Genomic DNA, 21,170 nt, shown 5'->3' with positions numbered 1-21,170 from the left:
ATGACAGACATGATGGGTGGATGACTGATCGGATGGATGGATGAATGTGATCGGCTGTGGATATCGTGTGTGTGTGTGTGTGTGTGTGTGTGTGTGTGTGTGTGTGTGTGTGTGTGTGTGTGTGTGTGTGTGGGTGTGTGTGTGTGTGTGTGTGTGTGTGTGTGTGTGTGTGGCAGAGTGCTGGTCCTGGATAGGATCAGTATGTACAAGTCGTTTGGATAAAGCTTTTCCTTCCGTATTTTTGGTTTCTGGAATTTTGGTATGGTTGTTGTTTTTTGTCATCGTGTGTTCCTCTTCTCCTCCTCAGGTACATTTTTGGTTTAAAATCCTCCTCCCATCTCCTCCTCTTTCAGACCTGCAGCTTTTCAAAGAAAATCATCCACTTCTTTTTCTGTCCTTGCCACCATTCCCCAAAAACACACAGTAATGTTTATTTTTGTAATTTTGGTTCACACGATTCGACGCATATCTCTACTCCTGTTATTTGTCATTGGTTTATTTTCCCAGGAAAGAAAGAGAGACAGAAAGGAGAGGTGCGATATCGCTCAGTATTGACTAAACAGTCCCACAATGCCTCCTCCATCACTTTGGATAGATAAAGATTTTTGGTTTCATCTTCCTCTTTCCCCCCTTCTCCCCTTTTCACTTCTGACTCCCTCCCTCTCCTCTCTTTCATTCTGTGTATTTTTGGCATTGAAAGACGGGGGGAGAGAGGGAGAGAGAGTGTGGGGCGAGAGTGATAAAAGAGATAGCTTTGGTTGAAAGACGAGGTTGTCGTTTCCTCCTTTCTCCTCCTCCTCTCTGATTGGCGCTTGGCTGTGTCACTCAATCTTAGCCCCTCCCAACGAGGATGGGCTGTGTGCCAATTCATTGAAGTCGCAGGAAGAGGCGGGGCTGGAGCAAGGGGAGGGGGAGCAGGGGGTGGGACTTATGCTACTGGTGGAGGGGAAAGGGGAGGGCTGTGATGCTTTGGCTACGGCAGCGCTGATCAATCCAGCACCAGGATTTTGGCCCATGTGGAGGAAAGCTGGGTGGTTGAGGAAGAAGGAGGACTGGAGACCCCCTCCCTGCCCCCCTGCACCACCCAGCAACACCTTACTGCCCCCCTCAAGACTGGAAAGGGGCAGCTGGCCACCACTGGCTGCTAGGGCTGAGAAGGGAGGGAGAGAGATGAGAGTTAACCTCAATATACCTACTGTGAAATAACTACATTTACTATAGACTTTACTATCGAGATTAAATGAAGAAGTGGATGAATGAGAGAAAAAGAATGAAAGACAGACTAAAGACACACACACACACACACACACACACACACCACACACACACACACACACACACACACACACACACGGGGATGAACATGTTGGAGTGATGGGACATGCCTGTCATAGCCCTGCTCACCAGTTCTCCAGTTTCTTCCATCAGATGATCTCTCATTCATCTCATCAGCTCTAACTGTCCCTCTCATCATCTCTGTCATTCTTTCTGTCTAGCATTCATTAACATTACTTACCTTTATTATCACTTTGTACCTCAAATTACTGTCCCTGCCTCTCCCACTTTCTCTCCCCCTGTCTCTCTCTTCTTCCTCCTTTTAATTTCCCTCTTCCTCTCTTTTCCCTCCTTCCCTACACCTCTCTCTCCCTCTAACACACCTTGTATAGTAGCCAGAGGGTTGTTGCTGAGGAGAGCTTGGTTCAGAGCCTGGTTCCCTGTGTTTACTCCCATCACAGTGTTCCTGTGTTACATACACACACACACACACACACACACACACACACACACACACACACACACACACACACACACAGGAGGAAATCCATTTACATACAGAGGAGAAACGGAGAGAAAGAAGCAGGTTGAGCAGCAGAACAGACAGAGGACAGACTCAGGGACCTGAACACAGACACACTGCAGGAGAAACCCACAGGTCAGATACACACACACCATCTTGATTCATATCTTGTTTTTATGAGCTACGAATCCAAATGCTTGCTTGTGAACCTTGTGTTGGTGTGCGGACGATCATATTCCTGTAAGAGAGGGGAGAGAGTGTGTGTGTGTGGGTGGGTGTACAGTATAGGTACGTGTGTCTCTGTTGTCTTCACCTCAAGTTTGCAGCAAAATCGGTGATGTAGTTAGACACGTCACCATTCTTTTTACCCATACGCCATAAGCTGTGGACACAAAACACACAGTCACACACACAGGTTAGAAAGTACTGCTGCACAGAAGTAGCAGTGTCACGGATCAGTGTGTGTCAATCATGTGTGGGTGTGATTAACATTTGCTGCAAACTGCAGGTGAACTGAATACTGTACCAATGGTGAAGCACAGTGGCCAAAGTGTACACTTTGTATGCAGGTGCATACTCACCCTGTGTTGAGACTCAGTGTGCTGTGGCTGGGAGGGGCTGGGCTGGCTGTGCTGCGAGGAGGAGGAGTCACTGGAGAGGAGGCGGAGCTGAGAGATGAGTGGGTGGGACCACTGGGGGTCAGAGGGGAGAATGATGACATGGTGGTCAATGTGGTACTGAGGCTGGTCACTGCCTGGGACAGCTGACTGGACAGCTGACTGGACATCTGATAGAGAGACAGGTGAGAAAGACAAAGAGAAAAAGAGGGGGAGAGTGTATATTCAAAAGAGTATCTATACTTAGCTTTATCCAATAGAAAAAGGGATAAATGGGATAGGATTATTAATGTGTAATAGCAAAGCACTAAAGCAATGCAGGTTGGGTAGTACCATCTGCACACTGGAACAGGGGGTGCAGAAGAACATCCACTATGACATGCGGGACACACCATTCATATATGGGGGAGAATTGTGATGGCTAAGGTTGGGAGAGGGGGATCATGCGGGTCAGGCCATACCATGTGTGGGCTGTAGCAGGGGGGGTTTGTGTATCGGTGGGGCTTGGGGGAGCTGGCTGGGCAAGGGAGGGGTGGCACTGTTGGGGTTGATACGCTTCTCTTTCTGCCGGCGGTTGCAGAACCACACGCGGATCACCTCCTTCTCCATGCTGAGCTGGTCCGCGATACACAGGATCTCCTCTGAGGTAGGCTTCTGGTTCTGCTGACACACGGGAAAGACAGAGATGGACACATTAGTACTAATACACACTTAGCCTTATATCACCTCACTGATATCACAGTGATATAGTGTTCTTCTGAGGGCAGAAACTACAGAACAAGCCGTGTAGATGTTATGTCAGCTTAAGATGTATGTCTCCTGTATGACAGTGCTATGAAGAACTTATGTCAGTGATATTGTGATGGAAATGTTTATGTTTGTGCTTTTCTAATAACCAATTTCTGTGTTCATGCAAGTGACTGAACAAATCAGTCACACAACTTTCAAATCCACATTCACTTAGTACTATTCCCAAACACACTCAGTAATCACCCTCATTACTCCATGTGCATCTTCAACGATTCTCCTGTCGTTACTACCGATGCACCATATGTACAGTAGGGGAAAAAAGTATTTGATCCCCTGCTGATTTTGTCCGTTTGCCCACCGATAAAGAAAGGATCAGTCTATAATGTTAATGGTAGGTTTATTTGCACAGTGAGAGACAGAATAACAACAAAAATATCCAGAAAAACGCATGCCAAAAATGTTATAAATTGATTTGCATTTTAATGAGGGAAATAAGTATCTGACCCCCTCTCAATCAGAAAGATTTCTGGCTCCCAGGTGTCTTTTATACAGGTAACGAGCTGAGATTAGGAGCACACTCTTAAAGGGAGTGCTCCTAACCGCAGCTTGTTACCTGTAAAAAAGACGCCTGTCCACAGAAGCAATCAATCAATCAGATTCCAAACTCTCCACCATGGCCAAGACCAAAGAGCTCTCCAAGGATGTCAGGGACACGATTGTAGACCTACACAAGGCTGGAATGGGCTACAAGACCATCGCCAAGCAGCTTGGTGAGAAGGTGACAACATTTGGTGCGATTATTCGCAAATGGAAGAAACACAAAAGAACTGTCAATATCCCTCGGCCTGGGGCTCCATGCAAGATTTCACCTCGTGGGGTTGCAATGATCACGAGAACAGTGAGGAATCGGCACAGAACTACACGGGAGGATCTTGTCAATGATCTCAAGGCAGCTGGGACCATAGTCACCAAGAAAACAATTGGTAACACACTACACCGTGAAGGACTGAAATCCTGCAGCGCCCGCAAGGTCCCCCTGCTCAAGAATACATATGCATGCCCGTCTGAAGTTTGCCAATGAACATCTGAATGATTCAGAGGATAACTGGTGAAAGTGTTGTGGTCAGATGAGACCAAAATGGAGCTCTTTGGCATCAACTCAACTCGCCGTGTTTGGAGGAGGAGGAATGCTGCCTATGACCCCAAGAACACCATCTCCACCGTCAAACATGGAGGTGGAAACATTATGCTTTGGGGGTGTCTTTCTGCTAAGGGGACAGGACAACTTCACCGCATCAAAGGGACGGTGGACGGGGCCGTGTACCGTCAAATCTTGGGTGAGAACCTCCTTCACTCAGCCAGGGCATTGAAAATGGGTCGTGGATGGGTATTCCAGCATGACAATGACCCAAAACACACGGCCAAGGCAACAAAGGAGTGGCTCAAGAAGAAGCACATTAAGGTCCTGGAGTGGCCTAGCCAGTCTCCAGACCTTAATCCCATAGAAAATCTGTGGAGGGAGCTGAAGGTTCGAGTTGCCAAACGTCAGCCTCAAAACCTTAATGACTTGGAGAAGATCTGCAAAGAGGAGTGGGACAAAATCCCTCCTGAGATGTGTGCAAACCTGGTGGCCAACTACAAGAAACGTCTGACCTCTGTGATTGCCAACAAGGGTTTTGCCACCAAGTACTAAGTCATGTTTTGCAGAGGGGTCAAATACTTATTTCCCTCATTAAATGCAAATCATTTTATAACATTTTTGACATGTGTTTTTCAGGATTTTTGTTGTTGTTATTCTGTGACTCACTGTTCAAGTAAACCTACCATTAAAATTATAGACTGATCATTTCTTTGTAAGTGGAGAAACGTACAAAATCAGCAGGGGATCAAATACTTTTCCCCCCACTGTATCTTTCTATACATATAGAATAGCCTCATAATTTAAAATAATACTCTCTTCTTTCATATCAACGATTCTTCTGTCGTTACTACCTATGCTACTACCACATTCACTTAGTACTATTCCCAAACACACTCAGTAATCACCCTTATTACTCCATGTGCATCAGTATCTGCAATTTGGCAGTATGCCCAGAACCTTGATTTGAGAAAGGGATATCTGAGTTTCATGTTCTCAGCTTAGAGAGAAGCCTCATGAGGTATTGGTCCGTCACATGCATGAACCAGTATTGGTCGGTCACATGAAGGAAGCAAACGTTAATTATGAATGATGAATAAGCTAAAATATGCAAATATAATTTGTCCGTCTTTAAGAGAACTAACGGGACTGCCCCGGGTGGAGCTCCTGATTGACATGTGTACTTGGTGCATTGAGTTGGTTGGAACCTCTTCAGCGCGCTGATAATAACCAATGATTCATTTAAGATTGGCTTTGAGTGTCCCTGTGTAGAATTTCCACAACAATTTGGCGTCAACAAACAGGATGATTGAATCTGCCTGCGGAGCTTTTCAGTGGGCGTCTGCGAGGTAAACCGATGGCATATTTTATGAAGCGTGAGGGAAATTCTCATCTGACCAAAAGATGACAAGACCCGCCCAGACCCTTACTGTGAGCTTCCCAGGAGGAGACACATCATCCGCGAACAATTGAAGGACGCGTCTTCTGATTTCAGGAAGTAAATTTAAATGAATTTGTATAAAAATAGAAAAAATACCAATAAAACCAATAAAACTAAAGATCTAAATGGAGGAGGCTACCACTAGTCCTAAGTCAAGTAATAGAATGAAGTGAATGTGGATGTGAGAGTGTGAAAGAGGTGCGTGTCTGAAAGAATGCCCCAACTAGTTCTGTGATCTGAATTCTTCGATCTATAACGTTATCTACGGTTGTTATATATGTATAGGAAGTAACGGCAAGCTAGTCTTAGGAGAAGGCTTGAGTGAGGGCAGAGGCCCCACTGACAATTGTCTGTAGGCATTTATTAGAGAAGTGTCTATGTGGTCGAGAACCACTGGGAACTGTTGAAGATACATATGGCATCCACCACCACCCATCGATCTACAGATAGTGAGCACTGACAGGAGAAGCAATTGAAAAGTTTGAGAGAGTAACAGCTGAGATGGGTAAGGGCTGTAACAATATTCATTGATGCCCCCGGACACTGAGATTTCCTTGAGAATATGATATGTATACCTCTCGGGCTGCTGCACTGTGATCGTTGCTAGTGGTGTGGACGTGAATAACTAAAGATGTATAACGTTATATAGGGATTCTGTATGGAGATATGAAAGAAGAGAGTATTATTTCCGAATATGAGGCTATTCTATATGTATAGAAAGATACATATGGTGCATAGGTAGTAACGACAGGAGAATCGTTGAAGATGCACATGGAGTAATAAGGGTGATTACTGAGTGTGTTTGGGAATAAGTGAATGTGGATTTGAAAGTTGTGTGAGTGTGGAAAGGACGTGTTAAGCTGATTGAAATCTGGATAATAAACTGATTGATTTAAATTTGGGACAGAGGTAATAATAATTGAATAAGACACGCTTTTGACAATTTCCAATTATTATTAATCAATTCTATAGTTTGGGTAGCACCAGTGATTTAAGTAAGTAATGTAATCTAAAACTATAATCTGTTTCCATTACGTGGAACTGTGTCCAGAACTGAAGTAGATTCAAGTAAATGTTTTAGTACCGAATATTGAGCTGATAAGCCAGCACCAACCTTTTGAAGGTCCTAGCAGATTTGATAAACAACAGGTTTCATATTTTGACTAGTTTATGTCCCAGGGACATTTTGTACAGAACTGTATGTCAATGCAACAGGTCAACATGACAATGATTACAAGAGCAGTAAACCTGATTAAGTTTATTTTCTTTCTTCCAGGACTGATGGAATGTCCACTACCAAGTTTTTTTTACATGTTTATCAATGATTTTACATTTGAAAGGCTTCCTGAGGCAGGTGCCTTAGGAGAGCAGTTATTGAGACCATATATTATATTTGTACCCGGATCCAGCTGTTAACTTCTTTGGGATAGGGGGCGGTATTTTGACGTCCGGATGAAAAGTGTGCCCAAAGTAAACTGCCTGCTACTCAGGCCCAGAAGCTAGGATATGCAGATAATTGGTAGATATGGATAGAAAACACTCTAAAGTTTCTAAAACTGTTACAATAATGTCTGTGAGTATAACAGAACTGAAATGGCAGGCAAAACCCCGAGGACAAACCATCAAAGGAAATGGCTGGCACTTTTATAATAGGGCGAAATCGTCCCCGATTGCAGTTCCTAGGGCTTCCACTAGATGCCAACATTCTTTAGAAAGAGTTTCAGGCTGGTTTTTGGAAAAATGAGCGAAAAGTTGTAGTTTTTCTAAGTGGCTCCCATTTTGGCTGTAGTGTTTCCAAGTGCATGGCCGAGAGAGCGCGTTCTTTTTGTTTATCTCCGATAAAGACAATAACGATTCTCCATCTTAGATTATATAGTTTATTTGTGTATTAGGCTTTCCCTCCTTCAAAATGCATACAAAATGAATCCCAAACGTTACGTGGGCTGCCCCAGGTGGAGCTCCTGATTGACATGTGTACTTGGTGCATTGAGTTGGTTGGAACCTCTCCATCGCGCTGATTGACCCTGTGTAGAATTTCCACGACAATTTGTCATGTCTCTCACCGTGATGAAGGCTCTCTCCAGGGCCACGCGGACGTTAGTCTCGATGCTGGTTCTTTTCTTCCTGCGTCGGCCCGGCAGGCCCTCGAAGCCCATTGAGGAAGAGGACAGAGAGCTGGGGCTGGGCATAGTACTGTCTGTGGACATGGTCTCTGTCAAACAGAGAGATTGATTAGTGGGATGATTTAAAATCACACAAACTGGTATCCTCATTCTACAGATATATCTTCATTAACTCAAGGATACATTCAATCAGATCCAACCCACATGTAACGAGAGTGTTCATAGGCGACATCAAATGAAGGGTTTCACTTAATGCTGATGACTTGCTTCTCTATATCTCAAACCCCGATGTATCCTTACCCATTGTGCTATCTGTTCTTAATGCATTTTGCCTAGTCTCTGGTTACAAGTTAAACCTGAATAAGAGCAAGCTTTTCCATTTAAATGCGGCAGCTCGTAACTACCATTACACACATTTTCATTCAGAGTAGTTCTCAACAAATGTACATACTTGGGGGTACATGTCATAGACAAATTTGATAGCCTTAAAAAGGTTAACTTTCCTCCTCCTTACTCTGGTGGAGAAACATTTTGAACGATGGTCACTACTCCCCCTATCATTAGCTGGTCGAATTAATTCGGTTAAAATGAATACCCTCCCTAAATTCTCCTACCTCTTTCAATTATTTCCAAATATTTTTCCACAAACTAGATGGGATTATCTCCCACTTCATCTGGAAGTCTGGAACTTCCGTGTAATTCAGTACTTGATCCGTGTAGATACCCAACATATCATTCCAGCATGGTTGAAGATAGAATCTTGCTCATGTATGCCTTCTTCACTGATTGCTTTGGCACATTCCCCTATTCATTCTGCTACTTCAAGTTATACCTAAAACATTTTAGTAAAAACCACTCTCAAGATCTGGAACCAGTTTAGACGTCACTTTGGTTTGCAAGGGCCCCTCTACTCAGAAATAACGTTATTGACGGCACGTTTGCATCTTTCCAACAACTCTCAGATAAACTCTACCTTCCGAATAGTCATTTCTTTAGATATCTACAAGTGCGCAGCTTTGTCCGTGACATGACCTCTCAATTCCCCAGTCTTCCTGTGAGCCTCCCACTGATGCATTTATCCCGCCATCACCAACAGTAAAAGGTATTATTTCTTATAGCTATGATCAAATTTCCTCTCTTCACAATCCTTCATTCGCAGCTATTAAAACGTTATGGGAACAGGATCTAGGTGATGAGTTGACTGATGAATCTAGAGGCGAAAGAAACGCACACCTGTTTAGGCGAGGTGCTGGCTAGAGGAGTAGAACACCTGTTTAGGCGAGGTGCTGGCTAGAGGAGTAGAACACCTGTTTAGGCGAGGTGCTGGCTAGAGGAGTAGAACACCTGTTTAGGCGAGGTGCTGGCTAGAGGAGTAGAACACCTGTTTAGGAGAGGTGCTGGCTAGAGGAGTAGAACACCTGTTTAGGCGAGGTGCTGGCTAGAGGAGTAGAACACCTGTTTAGGAGAGGTGCTGGCTAGAGGAGTAGGACACCTGTTTAGGCGAGGTGCTGGCTAGAGGAGTAGAACACCTGTTTAGGCGAGGTGCTGGCTAGAGGAGTAGAACACCTGTTTAGGCGAGGTGCTGGCTAGAGGAGTAGAACACCCGGAAAAGAAAAGGAGAACCTCACACTCTAGGAGCTCAGATGCAATAATGTAATAACCTAATAAGCAACGTTTCCACAGACAAGCTGTCTTCATCAGGGTAAACAGAGTTGACTGATGACACATGGGAAGGTATTCTGCACCATGTCCACTCCTCTTCTATTTGTGCCAAACATGGTTTGATCCAATGCAAAATCCTCCACCACACTCACTGGACTAAACTCAGGCTTTCTAACATCTATCCTGATGTCCACACTGTTTACGACAGGTGTCGGCAAGTTCCTGCTTCATTAATACGTATGTTTTGGTCCTGCTCTTCTCTACATAACTAGTGGTCTGCCATCTTTGATACCATATCTAAAGTATTACAGGTACCTTTTGCAACTACTGCCATAACATCATTATTTGGGGTAATACCTGATACTATAACACTACCAAAACACACATCTGACTTTGTAGCCTTTGTTGGCAAGAAGGTTGATTTTACTTCTGTGGAAGTCGCCCTCTCCTCCTCATTTCGTGTGGATTAAAGATCTCTTACACTTCAGTAAATTGGAGAAGATAAAATATACCTTTCTTCTGACAAATTCTACAGAATGTGGCAACCTTTCTTTACCTATGTAGAGACACTAGCTTTGTATTTAATCTCACCTTTGTGAGTGTTTAATATTCGCCTGTCTTATTATTATAATTGTTCTATTCGTTTTGAAGACGAGCCATGTTTGTTGTTTCTAATGTTTTGTTATGAATGTATTACTTAAGTCTTTTATATTTTTGTATGGGCATATACATTCCTACCTCATTCAAAAAGTAGTTTCCATGGTATATCGAATGTATAAAACCATGTGCAATGTACTGTATTTCAAGCATTGTTTACTATAACTGTGAAAAGAAATACCAATAAAAAGAGTTGAAACATTTTTTACAAATAAAGTTTCATTCATTCTACAGATGAATGCAACTTGGGGATTGGTTAATTAATCAACTGATGTATTGATTGATTCAAAGTGTCATACACCTTTCTCCTTTACCAATTCCCTCACCTCTTCTCTCCTCCCCTCCCATCCTCCTTCTCCTCTCCCCTCCCCTCCTCCCCCTCCTCTCTCCTCCCCTCCCATCCTCCTTCTCCTCTCCCCTCCCCTCCTCCCCCTCCTCTCTCCTCCCCTCCCATCCTCCCCCTCCTCTCTCCTCCCCTCCCATCCTCCTCTCCTCTCCCCTCCCATCCTCCTCTCCTCTCCCCTCCTCTCCCCTCCCCTCCCATCCTCCCCCTCCTCCCCTCCCATCCTCCCCCTCCTCTCTCCTCCCCTCCCATCCTCCTTCTCCTCTCCCCTCCCCTCCCATCCTCCTCCTCCTCTCCTCTCCACTCTCCTCCTCCCCCTCCTCTCTCCTCCCCTCCCATCCTCCCCCTCCTCTCTCCTCCCCTCCCATCCTCCTTCTCCTCTCCCCTCCCATCCTCCTCTCCCCTCCCCTCCTCCCCCTCCTCTCTCCTCCCCTCCCATCCTCCCCCTCCTCTCTCCTCCCCTCCCATCCTCCTTCTCCTCCCCCTCCCCTCCCATCCTCCTCCTCCTCTCCCCTCCCCTCCCATCCTCCCCCTCCTCTCTCCTCCCCTCCCATCCTCCTTCTCCTCTCCCCTCCCATCCTCTCCCCTCCCATCCTCCTTCTCCTCTCTCCTCCCCTCCCATCCTCCCCCTCCTCTCTCCTCCCCTCCCATCCTCCCCCTCCCCTCCCCTCCCATCCTCCCTCTCCTCTCTCCTCCCCTCCCATCCTCCCCCTCCTCTCTCCTCCCCTCCCATCCTCCCCCTCCTCTCTCCTCCCCTCCCATCCTCCTTCTCCTCTCCCCTCCCCTCCCATCCTCCCCCTCCTCTCTCCTCCCTCCCATCCTCCCCCTCCTCTCTCCTCCCCTCCCCTCCCATCCTCCCTCTCCTCTCTCCTCCCCTCCCATCCTCCCCCTCCTCCCCCTCCTCTCTCCTCCCCTCCCATCCTCCCTCTCCTCTCTCCTCCCCTCCCATCCTCCCTCTCCTCTCTCCTCCCCTCCCATCCTCCCTCTCCTCTCTCCTCCCCTCCCATCCTCCCTCTCCTCTCTCCTCCCCTCCCATCCTCCCTCTCCTTTCTCCCGGCCCCTCCCTACTCCCATCCTCCCGTCCTCTCCTTCATCCCCCACCCTCCCCTCTCACCTGCATCATTGAGCCACTTCTCCAGTAGTGGTTTGAGTTTACACATGTTCTTAAAGCTCAGGTTGAGGGCCTCGAAGCGAGAGATGGTGGTCTGGCTGAAATCATTCCCATATAGCTTCCCCATGGCCATTCCCACGTCACCCTGAGAGAGCGAGGGAGGGAGGAAAACAGGGAGTTAGCACACACACACACACACACACACACACACACACACACACACACACACACACACACACACACACACACACACACACACACACACACACACAGAAAGGCGTACCTGTGTAAAGCCCAGTTTGATGCGTCTCTGTTTGAAGGTGCGGGCAAACACCTCCAGTTCCTCCAGGTCACTGGGCTCCTCGGGGTGAGAGGTCACAGAGGACACAGAGGTCATGACCCCACTGCCTTCCATAGCCTTGTCTCTCTACAGGGGGAGAGGGGGAGGAGGAAAAAGAGAGTGGGAGAGCGAGAGAGAGCGAGAATTATATAGCAGAAGAGAGGCGTTTACTGGATATGACAGAATGATGAGAAGAGATGTTTGTTGGAAAGAGCCGGGCCTGTAGCCTCTCTCAAAGCCTGGGTGTTTCCTCTGTTGTCCTACCTGTGCTTGGAGCCCCAGCCTGGTGGGAGCGGACAGGAGGCTCCCTTGGTTTTGCTGAGGTAGCTGAATCAGATTTGGTGTTGATAGCAGTCCTGAGGAGTGAAGAAGTGAGGGAATCAGTAGGCCTATGATCAGTTATGTGAACAAACAACACATGTAATATTCCACAAAACTCCATGGTCGATCAGAGAATCCAATAGGCATTCTAGTATTAGACAGTTGAAGAACCTGTTAATGGTTGTTAACAGTTGGCACTTCTAAATAAATGAAATCTGTTTGTTGATAGTTGGAACATCTACAGCCCATCTTCAGGGCACTGTCCCAATAGAATAGAACCAGTGGTAGTGGCTAGTGCGAGGAGCCCACCTTGCTGCCCTTGGTGCTGTTGGAGGAGGAACTGAGGAGACTGCAGGTGGTGTCCTGGTACCAGAACCAACTGCTGCAGCTGCAACAACTGCTGGATGTCCTGCAGGGAGACAGGAGGACAGAACAGAGATCAGAGATGGAGAGAACAGAGGGATCAGAGATGGAGAGAACAGAGGGATCAGAGATGGAGAGAACAGAGGGGTCAGAGATGGAGAGAACAGAGGGGTGAGAGATGGAGAGAACAGAGGGGTGAGAGATGGAGAGAACAGAGGGGTGAGAGATGGAGAGAACAGAGGGGTGAGAGATGGAGAGAACAGAGGGGTGAGAGATGGAGAGAACAGAGGGGAGAGAGATGGAGAGAACAGAGGGGTCAGAGATGGAGAGAACAGAGGGGTCAGAGATGGAGAGAACAGAGGGGTGAGAGATGGAGAGAACAGAGGGGTCAGAGATGGAGAGAACAGAGGGGTCAGAGATGGAGAGAACAGAGGGGGTCAGAGATGGAGAGAACAGAGGGTGAGAGATGGAGAGAACAGAGGGGTCAGAGATGGAGAGAACAGAGGGGTCAGAGATGGAGAGAACAGAGGGGTGAGAGATGGAGAGAACAGAGGGGTCAGAGATGGAGAGAACAGAGGGGTCAGAGATGGAGAGAACAGAGGGGTCAGAGATGGAGAGAACAGAGGGGTCAGAGATGGAGAGAACAGAGGGGTCAGAGATGGAGAGAACAGAGGGGAGAGAGATGGGGAGAACAGAGGGGAGAGAGATGGAGAGAACAGAGGGGAGAGAGATGGAGAGAACAGAGGGGTCAGAGATGGAGAGAACAGAGGGGTGAGAGATGGGGAGAACAGAGGGGTGAGAGATGGAGAGAACAGAGGGGTGAGAGATGGAGAGAACAGAGGGGTGAGAGATGGAGAGAACAGAGGGGTGAGAGATGGAGAGAACAGAGGGGAGAGAGATGGAGAGAACAGAGGGGTCAGAGATGGAGAGAACAGAGGGGTCAGAGATGGAGAGAACAGAGGTGTGAGAGATGGAGAGAACAGAGGGGTCAGAGATGGAGAAAACAGAGGGGAGAGAGATGGAGAGAACAGAGGGGTGAGAGATGGAGAGAACAGAGGGGTCAGAGATGGAGAGAACAGAGGGGTCAGAGATGGAGAGAACAGAGGGGTGAGAGATGGAGAGAACAGAGGGGTGAGAGATGGAGAGAACAGAGGGGTGAGAGATGGAGAGAACAGAGGGGTGAGAGATGGAGAGAACAGAGGGGTGAGAGATGGAGAGAACAGAGGGGAGAGAGATGGAGAGAACAGAGGGGTCAGAGATGGAGAGAACAGAGGGGTCAGAGATGGAGAGAACAGAGGGAGAGAGATGGGGAGAACAGAGGGGAGAGAGATGGAGAGAACAGAGGGGTCAGAGATGGAGAGAACAAAGGGATCATAGATAGAGAGAACAGAGGGGTGAGAGATGGAGAGAACAGAGGTGTGAGAGATGGAGAGAACAGAGGGGAGAGAGATGGGGAGAACAGAGGGGAGAGAGATGGAGAGAACAGAAGGGTGAGAGATGGAGAGAACAGAGGGGTGAGAGATGGAGAGAACAGAGGGGTGAGAGATGGAGAGAACAGAGGGGTCAGAGATGGAGAGAACAGAGGGGTCAGAGATGGAGAGAACAGAGGGGTGAGAGATGGGGAGAACAGAGGGGAGAGAGATGGAGAGAACAGAGGGGTGAGAGATGGAGAGAACAGAGGGGTGAGAGATGGAGAGAACAAAGGGATCATAGATGGAGGGATCAGAGGGGTCAGAGATGGAGAGAACAAAGGGATCATAGATGGAGAGAACAGAGGGATCAGAGATGGAGAGAACAGAGGGGTCAGAGATGGAGAGAACAGAGGGGTCAGAGATGGAGAGAACAGAGGGGTCAGAGATGGAGAGAACAGAGGGGTCAGAGATGGAGAGAACAGAGGGGTCAGATGGAGAGAACAGAGGGGTCAGAATGGAGAGAACAGAGGGGTCAGATGGAGAGAACAGAGGGGTCAGAATGGAGAGAACACAGATGTACAGAGAACAAATGAAAACAACCCCTTCATATAGAGGCCAAGAGAAAAGACTGAAAGAACAGCAGAGCAACACAAGCAATAAAAGAAAAGATCAATAAAAACGGAGGATCCCAGACTGTCTCCTGAATCAAGACCCTTCCCCACCTCTTCCCAGCCAGGATGTGCCTTGTGATTGGTTGTCAGTACCTGGGCGGTGAGCTGAATTGGCTGAGAGAGGGTGAGCTGGGGATGAGTGGGCGGGACAGGGACAGGTTGACCTGTCTGTTCCTGTGTGCTCTGTCCCTGTCCCTGGGGCTGTGATTGGCCCTGCTGCCCTGTCTGTCCCGCCTGCTGCTGCTGGGCATGTTGATTGGCTGCTGCGGCTGCCTGAGCTTGCTGATTGGCTTGGGCGGCTGCGTGGGCTGCGTGAGCTGCGTGAGCTGCGTGAGCTGCGTTGGACTGCTGAACAGACTGCTGCACAGCTGCAGCTAGAAGCTGAGCCTGAGCCTGCTGCAGTAACAACTGCTGCTGAGCCGGCAAGAGAGCCGTCAACTGAGAAACAGACACCGAGCGAGAGAGAGACACAGAGAAAGAGAGCAAGAGAGGGACAGAGAGAGAAAGAAGGGGAGGGAGGGAGGGAGGGCAGAGAGATGCAGAGGGTATGTGAAAGAGCAGAGAAAAGGAAGAAAGTAAAAAGCAGTGAACTCAAGCCAGACCATAAGCATGTATCTGTGTTTTTGAGAGTGTGCATCAATGTATGTTTTGTTTGTTAAGCCTCTTCCTCCTTGTCTTACCCCTGCCAGTTGGGAGCCAGTCAGCATGAGCTGTGTGTGTGGGAGGGGCGTCTGTGAGGGGGCGTGGCTGTGGTGGGGAGGAGGGCCCGGGGACATCTCACCACACTCTTCCATCTTATTCTGAGAGGAGGAGAGAGAACGAGGGATACAGTTAAACAAAGCTGACTGTTCTGCTCTGTCTGCTGTGGTAACCTGCATGCCAAACAGGAAGGTGCCTGCCTTTTCTTTAGAAACGAGGGATAGTCATCCCTTCTTCCTGGAATGGGCATGTCCAAACTGGCTAGTCTGACTGTTTTGCATACCTGTCAATCTGTATGCAAATGTCGCAAAATACTCTATAGTGTGGCCACACAAAACACACATGTACACAAAGACACACACACACACACCTTGTTGCTGCTGAGGGTTGGAGAAAGGTGAAAGGGACTGATTTTCATCTGCTGAAGCTGTAATAAGGACAAAAACCATCAGTACAGATAAACATAAATGATCATAAAAAAGACTAGACTGCTGCATGATTGTCACCATTGAACATGACTAACTGATTATTATGTTTCCTAAAGGTACAGCACATTCGGAAAGTATTCAGACCCCTTGACCTTTTCCACATTTTGTTACATTACAACCTTATTCTAAAATTGATCAAATGTACTTTTTTCCACATCAATCTACACAATCTGACAGAGCTCCAGAGTTCCTCTGTGGAGATAGGAGAACCTTCCAGAAGGACAACCATCTCTGCAACACTCCACCATTCAGCCACTCCTCAGTAAAAGGTACATGACAGCCCGCTTGGAGTTTGCCAAAACCTAAAGACTCTCAGACCATGAGAAACATGAATGCTAAGCGTCACGTCTGGAGGAAACCTGGCACCATCTCTATGGTGAAGCATGGTGGTGGCAGCAGCATCATGCTGTGGGGATGTTTTTCGGTGGCAGGGACTGGGAGACTAGTCCGGATCGAGGGGGAAAATGAATGGAGCAAAGTACAGAGAGCTCCTTGATGAACACCTGCTCCAGAGCGCTCAGGACCTCAGACTGGGGCGAAGGTTCACCTTCCAACAAGACAACAACACTAAGCACACAGCCAAGACAACGCAGGAGTGGCTTCGGGACAAGCCTCTGAATGTCCTCGAGTGGCCCAGCCAGAGACCAGACTTGAACCCGATCAAACATCTCTGGTGAGACCTGAAAATAGCTGTGCAGCGATGCTCCACATCCAACCTGACAGATCTTGAGAGGATCTGCAGAGAAGAATGGGAGAAACTACTCAAATACAGGTGTGCCAAGCTTGTAGCATCATACCCAAGAAGACTCGAGTCTGTAATCGCAGCCAAAGGTGCTTCAACAAAGTACTGAGTAAAGGGTCTGATATTTCAGTTATTTATTTTTAATACATTTGCAAACATTTCTAAAAAAGCCGTTTTTGCTTTGTCATTATGGGGTATTGTGTGTAGCTTGACGAGGGGGGAAAAAAACAAATTTTAGCAATTTTAGAATAAGTCTGTAACGTAACAAAATGTGGAAAAAGTCAAGGGGTCTGAAGGCACAGTATATTACCAGTGATATCAGTACTGAAATGAAGGTGAAGCACCAAGCGGACACAAACCTGATGATTTGAGTCAGGACCATTCCTCTCTGAGTCTGTGTGGGGGGATAGGAAACAATTAGAAATTCATCACACACACACACACACACACACACACACACACACACACACACACACACACACACACACACACACACACACACACACACACACACACACACACACAAAGACAGACAGACAGACAAATACCTGTGCTCTCCATTGGAGAGTCAGCCCCTGTGTTCTCAACCTCAACTGGCTTTGACATCCTGATTTCTATGAGAACGAGAGAGAGAGAGGGAGAGCAAGAGAGAGACATAGAAATACAGAGGGAGAGACCGAGAGAGAGAGAAAGAGAGAGAGAGACAGAGCAAGAGAGAGGGGAGGGAGAGACAGAGAGAGGGAGAGAGAGACCGAGAGAGACAGAGAGAGAGAGACAGAAACAAAGAGAGAGAGAGAGAGAGAGAGAGAGGGGGGAGAAAGGAGAGAGACGGAGAGAGCAGATGATTAGGTTTAATGACTAATGACATGTGAGTCAGCATGTTCAGGTTCAGTTGAAGCATTATACAGATAAAAAATAGAAAGTGCAAATGCTTTTGGTTGATGCTACGGGTGCTGAAATGAGATCACTGCGGTATTGGCTTTTGTATATGTTTTGCTGTGCAGCCTCCGTTCATTCTTTCCTATATGTACAGAGGTGTTTGTTTGGTCTAACAATAGGTGCTACAGAGGTTTGAGTGGGAACAGAACCCTACTAGACACCTCTATACTGATGTTACTCACTGTAGTGTCATCATTACACCACACCCCACCCCGCTATACTACACCACAACACTTCCTCCTTCCTCTCCTCTCCTCTCCTCTCTACTGTACAGACAGTCAGTCAGGTCTGGGACTGTCCCCATAGACAGAGAGTCGAGGGGTGTGAGGGGGAGAGGGAGGGAAAGAGAGAGGAGGAACACGGGGTGGAATGGGAGAGTGGGTTGGGGCGGGTAGAACGATTTAAAGAGATAGAGAGCGAGAGAGGGGCGGTGAGGGGTACACAATTCACTGTAAATAAAATAAAAAGTGAATTATGTTAAGTTAATTATTTTAAAACAAAGTTACCATAACAGATGTTTCATTTGGCAGTTACTGTATTAACTACCGCTTATTTTGTGAGAAGCCACAATATCTACAGACACTGGTCTTTGCTGACACACTCCCTCCCTCACACCAACTTCCCTTTTATGAAAACATGCAAATCCACCCAACGAACAACTAATTATATCTGCCACCTGCATTATTAAAAAACATTCCTCTCTCTCCCCCTTCCTCACAGTTCTCTCTATCACTTCTCCCCCCTCTCTCTCTCCCCCTTCCTCACAGTTCTCTCTATCACTTCTCCCCCCTCTCTCTCTCCCCCTTCCTCACAGTTCTCTCTATCACTTCTCCCCCCTCTCTCTCTCCCCCTTCCTCACAGTTCTCTCTATCACTTCTCCCCCCTCTCTCTCTCCCCCTTCCTCACAGTTCTCTCTATCACTTCTCCCCCCCTCTCTCTCTCGGTTCCAGTATATAGGATGAGTGCTCAGAGTAACATAAATGCTTGTTTTTTTATTCTCAAAGATGACAAAATCCAGTTTCACCTTTTCAAGTCATAACAAAATGAAACTGTGAAATGACAACACAAATGAACAAATACAACCAACAGACTAAGTAAGCTACTATGTCCGTAACAGGTTATTATCTACAGTACCAGTCAAAAGTTTGATGTCTTCACTATTATTCTACAATGTAGAAAATAGTCAAAATAAAGGAAAAGCCCTTGAATGAGTAGGTGTCCAAACTTTTGACTGGTACTGTATATGAGTAATGGCATAGCACTACAGAGACTTCCCTTGTATTGGCCTCTGGGCTATGGAGCAGGACCAGAGTGTGTGAGTGGAGGGGTGCTGAGCGCGCCCAATTTAACTGGAGCCTGGAGCGAGATTCCCAAAGGCTGGAGTGTTGGCCTTCTAGCCCGCTCCAATTTAGCTTCAACAGTGTTCCAGTAGCGCTCACTTCAGGAGCTCAGGGCCTGCCCGGCCCAGCATGCATTTGTCTGCTGCTATAGTCCCTTGCTTCAGCTACTGTCATGGAGTTTGCTAAATATTTTCATAAAGAAACTTATCAAACACGCATGTGCAAAATCAAGGTGACAAAGATGAGGACCAAGAGTAAGAGAGGGAGTGTGGTGATGTAATGACCACAGCAAAGAAGAGAGGGAGTGTGGTGATGTAATGTCCACAACAAAGAAGAGAGGGAGTGTGGTGATGTAATGACCACAGCAAAGAAGAGAGGGAGTGTGGTGATGTAATGACCACAACAAAGAAGAGAGGGAGTGTGGTGATGTAATGACCACAACAAAGAAGAGAGGGAGTGTGGTGATGTAATGACCACAACAAAGAAGAGAGGGAGTGTGGTGATGTAATGTCCACAACAAAGAAGAGAGGGAGTGTGGTGATGTAATGTCCACAACAAAGAAGAGAGGGAGTGTGGTGATGTAATGACCACAACAAAGAAGAGAGGGAGTGTGGTGATGTAATGACCACAACAAAGAAGAGAGGGAGTGTGGTGATGTAATGTCCACAACAAAGAAAAGAGGGAGTGTGGTGATGTAATGTCCACAACAAAGAAGAGTTAATGACGAGGAGGAGTGTGGTGATGTAATGTCCACAACAAGAAGAGAGGGAGTGTGGTGATGTAATGACCACAACAAAGAAGAGAGGGAGTGTGGTGATGTAATGACCACAACAAAGAAGAGAGGGAGTGTGGTGATGTAATGTCCACAACAAAGAAGAGAGGGAGTGTGGTGATGTAATGACCACAACAAAGAAGAGAGGGAGTGTGGTGATGTAATGACCACAACAAAGAAGAGAGGGAGTGTGGTGATGTAATGACCACAACAAAGAAGAGAGGGAGTGTGGTGATGTAATGACCACAACAAAGAAGAGAGGGAGTGTGGTGATGTAATGACCACAACAAAGAAGAGAGGGAGTGTGGTGATGTAATGACCACAACAAAGAAGAGAGGGAGTGTGGTGATGTAATGACCACAACAAAGAAGAGAGGGAGTGTGGTGATGTAATGTCCACAACAAAGAAGAGAGGGAGTGTGGTGATGTAATGTCCACAACAAAGAAGAGAGGGAGTGTGGTGATGTAATGTCCACAACAAAGAAGAGAGGGAGTGTGGTGATGTAATGACCACAACAAAGAAGAGAGGGAGTGTGGTGATGTAATGACCACAACAAAGAAGAGAGGGCAGTGTGGTGATGTAATGACCACAACAAAGAAGAGAGGGAGTGTGGTGATGTAATGTCCACAACAAAGAAGAGAGGGAGTGTGGTGATGTAAGGTCCACAACAAAGAAGAGAGGGAGTGTGGTGATGTAATGACCACAACAAAGAAGAGAGGGAGTGTGGTGATGTAATGACCATAAAAAAAGAAGAGAGGGAGTGTGGTGATGTAATGACCACAACAAAGAAGAGAGGGAGTGTGGTGATGTAATGACCACAACAAAGAAGAGAGGGAGTGTGGTGATGTAATGACCACAACAAAGAAGAGAGGGAGTGTGGTGATGTAATGACCACAACAAAGAAGAGAGGGAGTGTGGTGATGTAATGTCCACAACAAAGAAGAGAGGGAGTGTGGTGATGTAATGACCACAACAAAGAAGAGAGGGAGTGTGGTGATGTAATGACCACAACAAAGAAGAGAGGGAGTGTGGTGATGTAATGACCACAACAAGAAGAGAGGGAGTGTGGTGATGTAATGACCACAACAAAGAAGAGAGGGAGTGTGGTGATGTAATGTCCACAACAAAGAAGAGAGGGAGTGTGGTGATGTAATGACCACAACAAAGAAGAGAGGGAGTGTGGTGATGTAATGTCCACAACAAAGAAGAGAGGGAGTGTGGTGATGTAATGACCACAACAAAGAAGAGAGGGAGTGAGGTGATGTAATGACCATAAAAAAAAAGAGAGGGAGTGTGGTGATGTACTGACCACAACAAAGAAGAGAGGGAGTGTGGTGATGTAATGACCACAACAAAGAAGAGAGGGAGTGTGGTGATGTAATGACCACAACAAAGAAGAGAGGGAGTGTGGTGATGTAATGACCACAACAAAGAAGAGAGGGA

At 47.0% G+C, this 21,170-nt stretch overlaps 1 pseudogene; it reads right to left on the bottom strand.

Moving 5' to 3' along the window:
- Positions 1–684: 684 nt before the first annotated feature.
- LOC115186256 (POU domain, class 2, transcription factor 2-like) overlaps positions 685–21,170 on the bottom strand; it is a 31,352-nt pseudogene continuing 10,866 nt past the window's right edge.

The sequence above is a fragment of the Salmo trutta genome, unplaced genomic scaffold (genome assembly GCF_901001165.1).
Source record: "Salmo trutta unplaced genomic scaffold, fSalTru1.1, whole genome shotgun sequence".
Taxonomy (NCBI): domain Eukaryota; kingdom Metazoa; phylum Chordata; class Actinopteri; order Salmoniformes; family Salmonidae; genus Salmo; species Salmo trutta.
This window is presented reverse-complemented; position numbering and strand designations above follow the sequence as displayed.